This window comes from Helicoverpa zea, chromosome 4 (genome assembly GCF_022581195.2).
Source record: "Helicoverpa zea isolate HzStark_Cry1AcR chromosome 4, ilHelZeax1.1, whole genome shotgun sequence".
NCBI lineage: Eukaryota > Metazoa > Arthropoda > Insecta > Lepidoptera > Noctuidae > Helicoverpa > Helicoverpa zea.
The window spans coordinates 454,940-467,419 of record NC_061455.1 but is presented as its reverse complement, the minus strand read 5'-3'; the positions used below and the strand labels follow the sequence as shown (position 1 = coordinate 467,419).

The following is a 12,480-nucleotide window of genomic DNA, read 5'->3' as shown; positions in this document are numbered from 1 at the left end:
TATTAAAGCGTTTATAGAATATTTTAAATTTTAGTATGTGTACCGGGCAATTCTCTAGGGTCAATATCACAAGTAAGTATAAAGTATTACATTTAAGAGTACTAAAGGGCATTATAAAATAGTTGTCCTCCAACAAAAGGCCGCTATCTCACGCTAATATTGCACAAAAAGATACAATCTAAGTACAATACAAGCGGTGCTTAGTTTAGTGAAAAATAATATGTTTTTAGATGTTTATCTTTTGTCGCTACTGTACGGTGTCAAGTTTCCAACTTAATGGGCTGTTTTAAAAGATGTTAAGTTTGTATTATGTGTATTAAGTTGGTTGGAGCTGATTTTGTATTGAACTTATAGTAGATTGAATGCAGCAAATGGAGTAGATTCTAAATGTTATGTGGGTGAACAGAAATTAGAGAAATTGGTTGTCTGTAGAGTGCCTATAGAGATTAAGTTGGATATTTAATTACTTCCCTAACCCATGAGGTTTATGTGATAGACACCGAAAATTTTGAAGTGGTTAAACGTTTTTTTAATTACTGCATCACTGTACATTACGTGGAGTTAAAAAAACAAAGAGGTTTGTTCTATGTTTTAAATTTGTTACCTATAGTATACCACAGCTACACTCATACTCCCATTTCTTGAAATAAACTGGTTATATTGTTCGTTACAGTAAAAATAACTATAGGGCACTATGTAGAATCTATAGGAAGTTCCCTCCTAAGCAGGGACTGAGACATATAGCCACCCTACTTTTTTATAAAAATCCCTACATATCTTAAATTAATTACAACTTGACTATTTTCCATATAATAAGTGTCTTTTATTATCTATAAATATTAAATTATTACTGTTTGTTTATTCACACCTGTGTGTCTCACAGTAAATTATTGCGTAAATAGTCAATATTGTTTTGTCTTTATTATTGTTTAAAGCGAAAACAATATTGTTATTGTTATAACGCGCGCTGTAAGCTATTGATTATAATAGTGTATTGTGTGGTAAATCGATAGTTTTATTTGAGATGCATGTTTTTGTTAGGTTATTTTATTTGTTTTTCTTAGGTTATTTTATTTGTTTTTCTTGAAGGAGACCTTCTTTGTTTAAAGTTGGCAAACACGTCATGAATAAAGGTTGTTATGAATATGCTTTTCACGCTAAAGGCTAGGTAGGCTAGATATATAAAATTAACGCATTGAAATAAAATTATGGAGAATATTTTTATATAAACACAAAAAGATGCTCAACAGCCGTATTAACCGTAAGAGATAGATATTTTTGTTAATGATCAATACTTATTTTAAAAAAGTATAATGTGAGAAGTAGCCGATTCAAAATAAAAATATTTCTACATATTTTTACTTTTTTTTTTAACATTTCAGAGTAGCTATGACAAGGTGGTACGGCGGCTTAGACACAGATGCGCTCACGCCGATGTGCGGAGATACCTCGCCTTGTATTATGATGTCAGACAGCTTGACACTTGACCTAAGGTGACCATGCTTTATAACTTTATAGTCTTATAAGGACTGGTAATAAAAATATATGTTGCAGTAAAATTATGAATTTAAGTTGTTAGAATTAGCAATAACACCATTGAGTAATTTAGCTTCAATCGTTACTGTTGGCGATACAATAAAATATCGGCCTCTCGACAAATATTTTATTGTGTTTGATAATAGTTTTAAATTACAGCAGTCAGTTTGTATATGTAGGGTACATTTCTGTATAAAATGGTTAACTTTTAGGTTTCATAATATCTCATTTTCTCCCTAGCCTATGGTTCCCCTACTGACCTGCCGCTTCGGCAATTCAAAGTGAACTTACGCTCGACTGCAAACAAACAAACACCTTTACCCACGCTCTTATACCCTAGACAATAAGGTTCATAATTCCGTGACACTTGTAACATAGACCCGTCAAGTTTTCTAGATCATTTTGACAGTTCTCTCGCGCTACCGACGCGCTGCGCAAGCGGTGCCAATCATAGTTTCTGTACCACTTAATAGGTAAGATGTAGAAGGTCTTTCCTTGGTGGTAGGAACCTCTTGTCTATGCATTTTGGTCAAATACTGAGGCATATTTCCTCTTATTTGGAGAAAATCGATAAAAAATCTCTTCTACCAATTTTAAATTAATTTGGCAAAAGGCAGAAGAGGGATGTGATGACAATGATTTAATAAGGACTGATTTATATTGTTTCTTGTGTGGATTTTGATAAGATTGTCTTCTCAAATAAATCTATAAAAATTCTTGTAATACTTACTGTGGGTTGAAAAATTTTACTGTAATTTATATTCTTCATTGCTCTACAAGTTTTGATCGTACTAACATTTCTGGCTATATATTTACCACTGCAAGGCTGCGCAGGAGCTGCCAATCACGTTGTCTGTCGGTACGCGGCTGTTGTGTGAGGTATTCGGTTACTCTGACACCTCCGTGACGCTGGAGATAGTAACGCTTCGTACTCATATGTTTTGAGCTCATGGTGACTGTAGGTACAGTTTAAGAGTAAGGTACCTACCACACAGCAAACTTTTAGTCGGCCGGCAGTTCTTTGGAGACCAGAAATCAGCAGGGAAATGAATGGTAGTTGGCCAGTGTCAGATCGATTAAAAACTTGAATTAAATCGATGATTTTCTTAAAAAATATCGAGCCAACGGCCGACTATTTAGTCTGTAGTGTGTAACTATAACTGGTTCATAAACATCTAGTAATGCGTGTGTTTGTCCGTCACGATTTGTGTACTGAACTGTTTTGCATGTAGCTATGTATGGAAATATAATTCTGAGTGTATACCGAGCGTGGGTGTTTCGGAAATCACGTTTGATCCCGATTGTCATTTATACATCTTTGGTAGTTGTTACTGGTGCATATAAGGCTGGGAATGAAATTCAAAATATGACAATCAGTCTTGCCAAAGAGGATCTTCTTTCCTGGGTAGCTGGATTGATGGTGTTAAATAACCAGGAACCTAATTGGAAGCCATCATATTAAGGAAAAGCAAATGATTTCCAACTAATTTTTGATGATTGAATGATTTCCTCATGACGCGGGTTAAACCAACGGAAATAGATATTATTGTTCTATCTGGTATTACTGATATATCATTTCATTCATCGGAATTTTGTTAGCACGTGTAGGTATGTAAATAGTATTACAAAATCTTAGGCAATACTTACTAAAATACGTGGATTATGTGGAAACACCCTTATTTGTATCGGCACTATCTGATGTGGCATCTTCATATCATATACATTATCTTACTTATAACCAGTTTTAACAGCTTTCAGTTGTTTTTAGTTTATCTGAGTGATAATTGGACTTACCTACTTCTTCACCGTCACCGAACTGCCCTAGTGTCTGAGTTTACTTGGAAGTAAGTAAGTGTACATGGAATATTGAGCACTATAGATGGATGTTCTAATAGCTGTTAGTGGTTCTTATTCATGTCAAAAGTATCTGATCTGATTCGATCACAACCCTGGCCACAGCTATGGGCCACTACTACTCTTTATTCGGATGTGCGAAGAAGTTCTTTCGAGTAAGCACTACAGTTAAAAAATATCGCAAGGAACCCTAATCATTATTGATTTGATGGATCAATAATCTTTTTTAAATCCAAGATTCCTGTTGATGTCTGTATTTAATCATAATCAATTTAGTTTTTTGTTTTTTTTTTTTTTTTTTTTTGTCTCTTGTATGAGGGCGCGGGTTCGATCCCAGGTCAGGCAAGTACCAATGCAACTTTTCTAAGTCTGTATGTACTTTCTAAGTATATCTTAGACACCATTGGCTGTGTTTCGGATGGCACGTTAAACTGTAGGTCCCGGCTGTCATTGAACATCCTTGGCAGTCGTTACGGGTAGTCAGAAGCCAGTAAGTCTGACACCAGTCTAACCAAGGGGTATCGGGTTGCCCGGGTAACTGGGTTGAGGAGGTCAGATAGGCAGTCGCTTCTTGTAAAGCACTGGTACTCAGCTGAATCCGGTTAGACTGGAAGCCGACCCCAACATGATTGGGAAAAAGGCTCGGAGGATGATGAATTTAGTTTTTTGTCACATGCATGGAACTGACAAATTAGAATGACTGGCCAAATACTATGTCCGCACCTACTTTATCAGATTAATTCTATCAATGGGCGAGCGCACTTTTCATTGTCATGTTTTGATATAAACTTAGCAAATATCATCACGTTCTTAAGATAGCTAAATATTGCATATTATAACGGTATGTTACGCAATATTAATGTGGCTCAATATATTATTAATTAATGGAAAAACTACCTGTATTAACAAAGTGTTATCCTTGCCTGGGCAACTGATTGTTACAATTACTAATTACAATAATTTTAACAGGACATTGTATAAGTATAAACTTAAACCGTCTTACCACAAAAACTTTTTAACGTCAGTTTAAGACTTGTTTAAAAAAATGTCAAATTATGACGTTGACATATGGTTCATTTTGGAGCCACATTTTTTTTAGACAAGTGTAAAACAGTGGTTAAAGTTTTTGTAGTAAGGCCAAAATAGTCTCTATTTAAATAAACTACGGTAAAATCTGGTTTATCCATGAGTTTTTAGTTTCGCTCTTTTCTTATCAGTATGAATGAAGAATACTGAAGAGTGTTTGTTTATTTGAACGCGATAATCTTTGGGAATACCATCTGGAAAATTAGGTATTTCTTCCGTTTCATATTTTTACTGTTGAGGAAGATTGTTGGAATAACATCAAGAATTACTAAAATACTCAGCTATATGCCATGAATACTGAAAAGTGTTCGATATATTACCACCTATGTACGATTTGATCCATTTGATAGCAAAATATCTCTACCATATGAAACACTGACAATGAAATAAAAAAATCTTCAACTTCCTTCTACAACTAGCTGTGACAAAAGTCTGTTAGGTACTAGGTCTACTAGGTACTTTATAAAATAGAAAATATTCTGAACGTTGCTTTTTTACAATCATGGGCGAGTAGAGTAGTATTACACAGCTAGTTTAATTAACCAGCTGCATCTAACAAAGTTATTATCTTGTCGATAAGTCTTCCAGACTATACTCCGTATTGTTATTATAACGGAACTGAAGATATGTTAATCTAATCGCTCAGATCGTTGATACTACATAACTATTGCACTGCTATTGTATAATGTTGTGAAATATTTGTATGCCACTCCAAATATTTGATCTAGACTCGAGTGGATCATCAAAATATTAGGTCAGAGATAAGATTTCAAACTCTCTCCCAAAAATCTTAAGGAGCTAGCTAAAATGTTGCTAGGTACGTAAATCTTACAAGAAATAAAAAGTGGGAAATATTAAATTTCCCAAATCGACGTTATCTTAATCTACTTTTTGAGATCAATTAATTAAACTTATTTGTTTAAATGTTTTACTGGAAAAATGCTGATATAGTGTGAATGTAAGGCGTGTAGATAAGGCTCTCTATGAAATATAGGTATAATTACAAGATAAACATGTTTAAATTATACTAGCTGTCCGATCAGGCTTCGCTCAGGTTTTCATTTCTTTCAATAAATTGTTAAAAAGTTTAATTATTTATTTATATAATAGTTACTTCAATAATCTTTGGATTATCCTACCTGAGATACAATTATAACATGCCCCCATATGTATAAAATGAAATTCCTATCTCTGCTAAGCAAATTAACAGATGGATTGAGAAATAAAATATAGCCTACGTTATTCGTCAAGAGTGTAGCTTTCCAACAGTGAAAGGATTTTTCAAATGGGTACAAACAAACAAAGAAATATTCTTCTTTATTATATACATTAGTTTAAATGAAATGAGGCGTTACTTACTTTGAGGAAATCTATGACATCATGACATTAAATGTTCACAAGATAAGTAGTGTTAATTCCAAGAGACGTTGTTAGTAGTTGTAGTAGTAGTTGTAGTTGTAGTTGTAGTTGTGTAGAGACGTTTTCATTCGTTATGTCGCGAAATTAATACTAGATACATTCCCGGACATTTATATGATAAAACAACTTTAAAATAGAAAACCAATTAGGTGAAGTCATTCAGAATCATGACAGATGACAATCCATTTTTTGAAAATATCGTGACCAAAAATACAGGTATCTTATCTTTCAAAAATGTTGATAGACACGTACCACCTTCAGTAGCAAATAGCAAATCGTAGGCTATAATAGTGAACTCAGACCCAAAATATATATTCGCTCGTTAAAGTATTTTACAGATGGTAATTATAATGTTAAACTACAGCTTAACAATTTTTTTCAGGCTTTGCAAATGTGAGGGCTATCCCAAGCTATCCTTAAATAAATTCAACTAACTATTCCAAGAAAAACCTTATTTAAAATACATGTACAATAAAACATAAATAAAACGACATGAAACGTAACAAAATTCCTTGTAATTAAAGTTGGTATTACGCCACAAAACGTGAAATAGTCGGTTGGTACAAAATGTCGGAACATCCGTCATTACCGGCTGAATATTACATGAGCGTACCCTGAAACGCTTACATCCTCCATTACGTACTATATATCATAATATTGCCCTCCATTTTCTATTAAATATGATTTCAAACATGGCCGTGTACGGACTTGGGTTAAGGGGATGGTAGACGTCGGTAGATTTTAAGAAAGTTGCAGTTTAAACTATGAAATTAATCTCTCTCTCCATGAAACAAATCATACGTTTGTAAATAAATGTAAAATACTGGTGTGAATTATGATGAACATGGATTACCTACTGTACTTGTTTGTTAAAAGTTAACGTTTACGTTTAATAAAACTTTATAAGATAACGTGTCCACAAAATCAATTTTCGTTGCTAAATTCTAAATGTTTCAAATATCGTTTTCAATCAATCATAAAATAAGGACTCGGATTCCATTGACCCTATTAACCTAATTTTCTAAACAGAGCTTTTGGGAAAATTATTAGCAAAATAGTACGGTTATGGGCAAAAAATGCGCAAAATCTTCAGATACATTCCTATATTCACTTGCAAATCCTGATAGTACCCTTCAGGATATAGTTCATACTTCTTCAACATAAACTTCAATCTTCACCTTAACCATCCATTCATATTTAACTCCCCAACACAGGGTGCAGTCCTACACTACCGCATCGCGCGTGCTGCCCTGCGCTTGCGTCGCCCGCACCTGTTCACATCCACGCTCTAATTGTACGCAAATTATATTCTATTGTTTTGTAATGTATGCATTGTATAAAATATATACAATATAATACATACAAATATATACACAGATCATGTTACTTTGACAAAGGCTGTAGTATTTTGTTCGGAAAAAGCCTATACCAAGGGATGTATGCAGGTAATCTGATTGCTCTCAATCATGACGTCGGAAGGAAGTGGAGCATCAGAAGAGGTGTTTATCCCAGCTATGACTTATGATCACAAACATAAGAATATAATATTCTAATTATATTATATTCTTATGATTTGTTTTAGTAGTCTTTATTTGCAATTGTTTGTGTGTTCGTGGGTCATTTAGGTATTTTTTATGGCTGCAGTAGTTGTGTTAAGTGGACCTAGTTGGTGTTAAGCGGAAATAAATAGCACTTTTCTGGTTACTTATTAGAACAGTAACTTCAAGAGGTCTGAATATAAGACAGTATAAAACTGTATATTTTTTTATCTGGTAGGTAGCTTTTGACCGTATATTGTTGGTAGATAATATAATGCTTCTTAACTCCCACATATCTAATTATCAGTTAGTCTAGTCTGAACTGATAAAAGAGTTGTAAAGTTCATTCCAGCATAAGAGATTTTCGCCTACAAAGCTAGACACGTGTCGAAAGCTAATTTTCGTCCGCATTAAAATGAAAACTAATACAAATAACAAATTAAAACAATACTTGAAGCTAAATACAGTGAACGACAAAAATGACCGTCACTTAAACTGTAATAACAGTTAATTGGTGGGCCACAAACGCACATAAGTAAGTAAGGTAATGTAGTAAACTATGATCGCGGCAAAACACCGCTTTTTTCCACCCGCCGCCGGACACCTGACGAGCTTCTCACGGGGAACTGCGACCTGGTGGAAGCGAGGGTATCAAGCTGGATATTGTACATTGACGACTGTTTGTGAAGTCAGTTAGGACATCATCTGCGTAAACTTCTTCTTAAGACACATTTCAACATGTATACGTCTATTTTATGAGCAAAAGTCAAGTCTGGTAGTGGCATCTTCCCAAGAAGGATCTCAAGCAGTATGTACCATCTAAGTTAGGCTTAGGCAACCAACGTCATAAGATCTTACAATTCAGATACGGGAGAGAGAATGTCTTTGAAAATTTCCGATACCTTCTAAGAAAAAACGACAATCTACTTTTATAGACAAATTGTGAACTCTTTTTTAATGTAACGGTAAATAGAATTCAAATTCTGAAATTGCCTCAAAGCAAGCAATGTACAGTCAACCCCTGAAACCATCAGCTCGTCCCCCTCACAGCGGGCTTGTTTCCATAATAAAATGATCCGATACAATATGCAAGCGATTAAACGTCGTCTCGTTTACGTTCGGTAATTTTGTGGCTGACTGTACAAAACTATTATTTAGTCTTGTTGGGGACAGGGCTCATTAATTATTAGCAATCCCTCTAATTTGTGGTTATGTTTTACGAAAATTGTTTCTCTTTTCGTCTTATTTATTAATTCAACAGATTTTTTACTTGAAATTCTTTATCTTTAGTACCTATATCAGATTTTGTTGCTATCAGATAAAGTTTTGCACTCTGCAATTTCCTGGGTTTTCAATAGATTATATAGTCCAATGTATTTTTCAAGTGCCATTTGTTTTGACTGGCGATGAAAAGTCGTGAGAATATAGAATGAGGAATTTCCCAAAGTTGTCTCAAACTCCTACCGTGTTCACACATGACATAATTTTTGATAGGAATGTTGTTAAGAAATCACCAATCACCTACTACGTCATTCAGAATACACTATCGGAATCCCCAGGCGCCACTTGCTAGTGTATCCAGCCATGTCGAGTGGTAATGGAAGATTTTCTCGCAAGTTCCCGAAGCGCCCCGCTATGCGTGGTCGCCCTATTGAGCGCTTAAGCAAGTGTAAGAGGTTTTTATAAAGATGATTTATGGGAATTTAATTTTTTGATATTTCCTTGAAAGATCTTGCAAGCTTTTTGTTAAAATAAATGTAATTGGTGTATTTAGTTATACATTTTGATTTGACAAAGCTATGTTATGACTGAGAAATGTGAATCAAGAATATGGCCTTAGATATATTAGAAAAGTAACCAACTTCTTGCCAACTTGACAGTAGTACAAGACTATACGTAAATACAATATTTTTAGATTTATAAGTGCTTGCTAGACCGCCTTCAGACTGGCGGATATTCCGAGCGATAAATCCTTGAACATATCGCGCGTAGGAAAATCGAACGTAAGTAAGTATACGGAAAATATGCAAAATTAAATAAATGATTCGAGTTTAACATTAACTTATAATAAACTAAAACAATAACCAAATGACGTGAACAACTACCACAATCCTAACATCAAAATATTCCTAAACAGAGTCAAAGCGTGAGTTCCCCTCAAGCCTATTTATAAGTAATAGTAAGTGGCCACTTATTATCGAATGTTTAATGAACGGCGGGGCTACGAGGGGCTATGGGGGGCTATGGGAAGGCACACCTGGTGGCTGCGGTGGTTAGTGTCTTGAGCTGGGCGGGGTGGCTGAAGGTGATGGCTTCGAGGGTTCGAATGGCGAAATTTTAAAATGAGAAATCTGAATTTGCCTTTGATTTGGATAGAAGACTTGGTTCAGATGAATTAGTCCTGTTAAGGTGCTACATTTTTGTAACAATTTAAGTTTTTGCAATAGATTGTCTTCTTTTAGTATTTCTTTCTTTGATAACAATAATTTTTGGTGCTAAGGTTTGTGTATCCAAAAACACTACACGTATAAGTAGGCTAAGATGGAAGGAGCTAAATCTTTCTTCCTGTGTTTAAAGGGGACAGGCCATAGCAGTGAAAAGCGAATGAGAATGCATGGTAGAATGAATTTTCTGCATGGTACAGAAAAATAGATAGTTTACATTCCTACGGTAAGTACCAGAAACACTTATATTATTTGTATTCTATGAAATATTAAGCTAATAATAACGAATGTAAGTACATTGTACAGTTTATCGGCAAACATCAAAACTCTCCGTCACACAAACTTGAGACGATGCAGGACAAATGAAAGGACATATCTTATTACAATATTTAATCTCAACTGACCATCACGTGACTTACGCGTCCATCTGTCCGTTTTGTGACGCCTATCTTCAAAACCAATTCATACAACCACTGAAAAACAACCAACAATCTACGTAACACTCTTATTTTTAACATCATAAGGTTCATTCTTGCTTGGCAAGTTTAGAAGAAAGATTTTTTAACTGTAATATTAAGATAGACTGGTGATTGTAATTCTGATGTGTCAAACGATATACATAGGTATGTTTTTTGTATATTTTCCCTAATAGTTTTACAATACATGGTAGATGTTTGATTAGAAGAAGTCGTGACTAAGAGATTAGAGTACCGACTGGACCACACATTGTGACATTGACCACATAAAATAATCTTACATAATATCTATATAAACTTACATTCCTTACTTGAACGTAGTTAAATAAATAGTTCACATAAAAAAAAAAAAAACGAAGTGTTCGTGCAAAACTTCGGGAGTTATTAGAAAACTATCATATCGAAACAGATAATTTATAACATAAACTCGAACAGTTCAGCAAATAGCTATAGTAACGGTAGTTTTCAGAAAATGTCTTATTTGAGAGAAAAAATCTCAACATTTAAAGAGAAACAAGTAGTTTCTTGTATTCACGCTCGATGATATACCAGAATGTTAAAATATTGTAACATTTTAACGCAACTTCAACGGAACACATTTATTATTGTTTTTATATTTAATATTATTCATTAATGCCCACTGTGCGGCGTCCGTGATATCAAAACGCATAACTTCATTCAAACACCTTTTCTACCACAAAATATAACTTAAACAAAAGTCAAAAATATACTCTAACAGTCAATAAATAAGGTTTATATTACCATAAAGCCTTCTAAGTGATTCGATGCCTATAAACCTGTAAGTTCACGGGTCGTAACGAGTCCTTTTGACAATTTTAATTTCTCCTCTCACTGTGTAAAAATTAAATGTCATCCGTTTGTAAAACATTAATAAGTTGCTTTAGAGTACTGCACACTACAAAGTTTTAGTCGGCCGATTATTTTTGCTCATACATCAGTATGGAGGTGAATGATAGTATATATTAGCACATTACAAAGATCAGGTATTAAGCCGGTATCAGACCGACTGAAAACTTTGATTGGACTTGTGTTAAACAAATTATTTCGTTCGTTACCGTTGCAAACTTGAAAACTGAGTGAATTGATATGTAGTCCTCATTTGATTTCAGCATGTTTTCAATATTATGTTTCAGTGTTACTATTCTGCAGTCAGTGGTGTGGTGTGTAACGGGCCTACTTCAGAACTTCGCGTTTCATATTTGCCTTCACAATATGAAGGTAATGTTTCTGTTCAAAACTTCACACCTCTTTATGATATCTTCTTGTACCAAGTTAATAAGAGAAGATATTGGACAATGAATTCACAGAAGTCCCACTACTTAACTGTTAGAAAAAGTTACTTTACGTTAGCGTTACGAACCTCTAATCGTTAAGATGTTATTTCAAAATTGTATTGTGACTTCAGAGGTTGTACGACAAACCCTTTTACCCATAAACAATCTATATTTCTGATTTTACTATTTTAGCTTGGTAATTGGGAATTCTACCAACCTATCAAGTCATCATTAGCCTTTTTACCGTCCCACTGCTGGGCACAGCCCTCCTTTCACACGGAGAAGTATCTACCTGTAATGAAAATGTATGGAACGATCATTCCTGTATAAAATAATCCTTCTCAAATACAATCTTCATTGTCCACAGGCTGTATGTCATTGTCGGCTGACAGGCCTGCGCGCGCGCCGCGACACCTCCATGCATAAAATTATTTTGGCCAGAAATCATTAGCACTGCACACTGACCGTTATACATATCTACATTAAAAATTACCTAGTTACACGTTTTTACATTACTTTTATCAAGAAGGGACTTTTCTCCATAAAGAAATACAATTTTTTTTTTCTAGACTGTGAAAATTTCTACATACGTGGTTTTTAATGTATAGAAGAAATGTCGCAACTTCTAACATAGCCGTTAATGTACATGTATCTAACACAAGACAAATGCTAGTTAATGGTATAGATAAATGCGTCTAGACATTCCTAGTTCTATGATTTACAAACTTATTATTGGAACTAACATACACAAATGTCACCTCTATTTTTGGTGAAATAAGGTTGAGTATGTGTTTCATGAGGTGTAATATTGAGTTGGTGGTAGAGTATGAAA

At 34.3% G+C, this 12,480-nt stretch overlaps 1 long non-coding RNA gene across 3 annotated transcripts; it reads left to right on the top strand.

Annotated features, from left to right (window-relative positions):
• The first annotated feature begins 1,392 nt into the window (after positions 1–1,392).
• Positions 1,393–12,154, top strand: LOC124630087. 3 transcript variants are annotated; one of them, XR_006984375.1, is made up of 3 exons: positions 1,393–1,493; positions 11,508–11,592; positions 12,016–12,154. It is a non-coding gene; the product is annotated as an uncharacterized LOC124630087 (long non-coding RNA). The 3 variants fall into 3 exon arrangements; XR_006984377.1 differs by lacking the exon at positions 1,393–1,493 and adding an exon at positions 3,238–3,380; XR_006984376.1 differs by lacking the exon at positions 1,393–1,493 and adding an exon at positions 7,133–7,189.
• Positions 12,155–12,480: the final 326 nt, after the last annotated feature.